The following is a 5,000-nucleotide window of genomic DNA, read 5'->3' as shown; positions in this document are numbered from 1 at the left end:
GGGGGAGGGGGAGGCGGAGGCACACGGAAAGAGGGAGATGATCAAAAAAGAAGAAGAGGAGAGGGAGGAATGGAGAAAGAGAGGCGAAAGAAGGTGGAGATGGAAGAGAAGGAGGAGAGAGGGAGGAGGGAATGAGAAGAGAGAAAGAGGAGGGGATAAAAGAGGGAGTGGGAGGGGGAGGCGGGGGTGGGGGAAGATGAGTGGAAGATGGAGGAGGCGAAGGAGACAAATGGAAATCCTACGAAGTAAATAATTCCCGAAGACCCAAATTTTTTCTTCATCTATTTATTTATTTATTTATTTATTTATTCATCTTTGACGATGATCATTTCATTCAGACGCATGTGCGCACACAAACACACACACACACACACACACACACACACACACATACATACATACATACATACATACATACATACATACATACATACATACATACATACATACAAAAAACATAGGTTAGTTGATTTTATATAAAACAGACATCCCCCACGTGGAGGGAAGAGAAATTAGCGCAAATCGACAACTAATTTACCCCTTCGTTTACGTGGCGCCCCCCTTCCCCTTCCCCCAAAGACGAATAAAACCGTGCTTCATTAAATCGAAAGTAGGGGCTCATTGTCAGGATGTCGAAGAAGAGATTATGTGCGTGAGTGACAGCGAGAGTTGGAGAAGAATGTACAAACCACAGATCTTCAGACTTATTTTTTCAGAGAATGCACCCTAGATTTACGTCACTCTTTCTGTAACACCTTTTGACCATAACCTCCACATCTAGAGGAAAGAAATTGTTATCTTACGAATATTTGTTGACACGATCCGAGCCAGGAAAGTTCATGATAATCTTCTGGCAATCCTGGGGCACTTTGTGGCACCCACTTTGACAAGCATTGTTATGGACTAAGCCGCAGGAGTCACCAAACTTTTTTATTTCACTAAAGTGGGCCACCAGATTACTGAGAAAATAATGAGGGCGGCGTGCATTACCATGTTTTTCGGTGCAATACAGCGAATACACAAAAAATAAAGATAAAACACAAAAATAAAGAGAATAAATATATTTATTTACCAGAAAGTTTTAGATTTTTTTTTTTCCCCGATGCAGTGCGGCGGCGGGCCGGATGAACTAACCTCGCGGGCCGTAGTTTGGTGACCGTGGACATGAGAGGGGTGCACTGGAGACGTACGGGCAGTACTGTCGAGAAACTGACCGAGTCGCCATCTTTGTTTGATTTATCAGAAGGGAATGAAAAGTAAGGGACGCATGAGACAGGAGTGAGGGACTAGATCCTTAGGGACCCCATCCACGGTACGACCGGGACTTGAGACCACCGGACAGATCTGGTTGGATCCAACCCTACTGGATCGTGCCTATCGGTCGGACAAACCAAGAATCAGTACATACACGATCCAACCTGGCCGGATCCGATAAGATCTGTCCGGCAGCTTCAAGACCCGATCGCAGTGTGGATGGAGTTCCTTAAGGACCTCCCTCCCTCGTGTCAATCCACTTCGCTTTGCGAGTAACGGCTTTCTGATTAGAAACGGAACTCGTGACGCGCCTCTTGGGCCGGGTAAAGTCGCCGGGAGTTGGGTCAGAACGCGAGGACCCCGCGGAGGCCGTCGCCGGGCCGAAGTGCCCACTCGGAAGATCGAGACGGGAGAGGGTCAATGCTTCCTGCCGGGGTTTTAGTGGACGAGGGCCTGCCACAGAGAACGGGATATCCATGAACTAAAAGGTCCTCTGACATTTTCCTCCCCTCCCTCCCCTGCGTGCCCTGGGGGAAAGGGGAAATGAAAACAACAACGCGAGGGGCGCGCGGCTGACATCTGGGGGTATATATCTGAACTACGAAGAGATAATGATGATTGATGAATCGGTTCATCGTTGCAAACTTCTCCCCCACCCCTCATAAGACTGGAACGGTTCCCCTTACAGAGGACTTTGTACAGTGGAATCTAATGAGCCATGCCCTTGGTCCAACTCGCTGGCGGGCGGCAAGATTCGAACCGTCGTCACCTCGACCTCCGCCGCATGTAGTAACGCCCTACCCCGCTCGACCGACAAAATATCCCCGCCCCCTTTGAGTACGACAGCTCTTCCTCGGTAGAGTGAGATCGCCAGAAGAGAATCTCTTAAGTACACTCCAGGGAGCTGCCCTGTATAAGAATGAAATTGTCTGTATAATGTTGACCAGAATAAAAAAGAGTTACACGAATGAAAGCTAGCTAACGTTACTCCTATATTCAAAAAAGATGACAGAAAACAAATAACTACAGGCCTATAAGTTTGACTTCAATCGTAGTAAAAATTATGGAAACTATCATTAGAGATGCTATCGAACATCATTTAGAAAGTAATATTTGATAAATGATATCCAGCACGGTTTCAGACGGAAACGTTCTTGCGTGACTAGCTCGAATTCTACAACACAGTTATCTCGAATTATGACAAAAGAAACAATATAGATTTAATATATCTAGACTTTGCAAAAGCTTTTGATACCGTCCCCCACGAAAGACTACTTACTAAATTAGCTTCACACGGAATAAGTGGTAGCCTACTAAGTTGGACTAGTAATTGGCTGAATGATCGAAAACAGAGAGTTGTTTTAAATGGAAAAACTTCTAGATGGAAAAATGTTACGAATGGAGTTCCTCAGAGTTCCGTTCTTTGGCTACTTCTATTCATAGTATATATATAAATTATATAGACTGCGGACTAAAATGTACTGTTTCCAAATTTGCTGATGATATAAAACTGCGCGGAATGGCAAATGATCACATAAATAAGTTAGATATTCAAAGAAGATTTAGATAAATTACAGCAATGGTCTGAAAACTAGTTATTGAAACTTAACACGAGTAAATGCAAGGTAATGCACATAGGTAAAAATAACAGTAAGTACGATTACAAGTTATTTGGAAATTCGTTAACAAATGTGGATAGTGAAAAGGATCTCGGCGTAATTATCAGTAACGATCTCAAATCATCTAAGCAGGGTATTTCAGCCTCTGAGAAAGCAAATAAGATTCTAGGACTGATTGCGCGATCTTTTGAATTCAAAAGTCCATCACTCATTAACAAGCTATATAAATCGTTAGTTCATCCACATTTAAAATATGCTGTTTCTGTATGGTCACCGAATCTCATTAAAGACATTGACAGATTGGAAGAAGTACAACGGCGAGCCACAAAACTTATTCCAAATATCAAAAATAAATCATACGAAAATCGACTAAAGCATATGAATCTGTTTTCCTTAAAAAAAGCTAGACTGAGGTGACTTGATACGTTCTTTAAGAATCTAATGGGAATTGACAACATCAGAACTGACAAAATTTTCACACTGAATGAGAATCAGACAAGAAACAATGGTCTCAAACTCTCTGAAAATAGATTTAACTTAGAAGTGTTCAGAAACAACTTCGCCAACCGTGTAGTTAATGAATGGAATAAACTTCCTGCAGAGGCAGTGCAACGTAGATCAGTTCGAAGCTTTAAGAATCACTTAGATAAACACCTAACCAAGATGCTATAATGACCATCATATATTTTATATTATTTGTTTGTCTTGTTACCATTTGTCTGTTTGTTTACTATTATTTGCTTGATTCTCATTTATTATCAGTTATATTTCAATTTAGTATTATTTACTATTTACTAATAATAATAATGATAATAATAATAATAATAATAATAATAATAATAATAATAATAATAATAATAATAATAATAATAATAATAATAATAATAATAATAATAATAATAATAATAATAATAATAATAATAATAATAATAATAATAATAATAATAATAATAATAATAATAATAATAATAATAATGATAATACATACATACATGCATACATATACCAAGGCTTTTTCCCCCTTACAAGGGGGGTAGCCAAAAAGAAAAAGGCACAAAATCAATCCCACCCATTCCACCCCTGAATACACTCCACACCCCTCCACCCTCCCTCTTATCTTAGCACCTCCTGAATGACGGGTCATCCCTGCACCTTGTCCACTGCCCTGGGTCAGAAAGCAGTGTCGCAAGACACAGCACATCCACAGCAAGGCCGCTTCATTAAATCGGCGACCCCCCCTCTCCGTCCCCCAATTGCATAAAATGAGAGGACGGGGAGAAATCCCTTCGGGCTGCGTCAAAATTTTGCTCACACATTCTACCTCACCCCCCATCCACCCGCCCATTCCACCTCATGCTATCACAACATCATCCATATACAAGCATTCTCCATTCACCCCTGTCTTCTGTCCTCTCCCGTCCTTCCTCAATAGACATTCCCCTCTTCCCTAAAGCCCCCTTCACCCCCATCCATCCACCTCATCCTAGGACATCCCCTCATGTTCACTCCCTCCACATCTGCCTTCCACACCTCTTTTACTAGTCTTTCTTCACTCATTCTTTCCATGTACCCAAACCATCCTAATAGTCTTTCATCAACCCTATCTCCCAGCTCCTTTTCCACCCCTGTTCTCCTCCTCACCTCCTCATTTCTCACTCTATCTAGCCTAGTAACCCCCATCATACTTCTCAGACACCTCATCTCAAACACATTCAAACTCCTTCTCTCTTCTTCTCTTATGTTCCATGTTTCTGCACCATACAGTGCTGTTGGCACAATCACTCCTTCATACAGTCTCCTCTTAGCATCCATTCCCAAATGTCTATTCCTCATTACACTCTTTAATCCACCAAGGCATTTACTCGCTTCTCTCAATCTACATTCTACCTCCACTTTAACTCCACCTTTCCCTGCCACATTGGCACCCAAGTATCTAAAACTATCCACTTCCTCCAGTCGCTCTCCCTTAATGCTCACTTCCAGTCTATTGCCACTTTCACCCCTTGTACATCTCATCACCTTACTTTTACCCACATTTATCTTTAGCTTTCTTCTATCACATACTCTCCCAAACTCTGCCACCAACTTCCTCAATCCCTCCTTCGATTCTGCCACAAGCGCAGTGTC

Source organism: Oratosquilla oratoria, chromosome 43 (assembly GCF_046742065.1).
Source record: "Oratosquilla oratoria isolate Oo_2021 chromosome 43, ASM4674206v1, whole genome shotgun sequence".
NCBI lineage: Eukaryota > Metazoa > Arthropoda > Malacostraca > Stomatopoda > Squillidae > Oratosquilla > Oratosquilla oratoria.
This window is presented reverse-complemented; position numbering follows the sequence as displayed.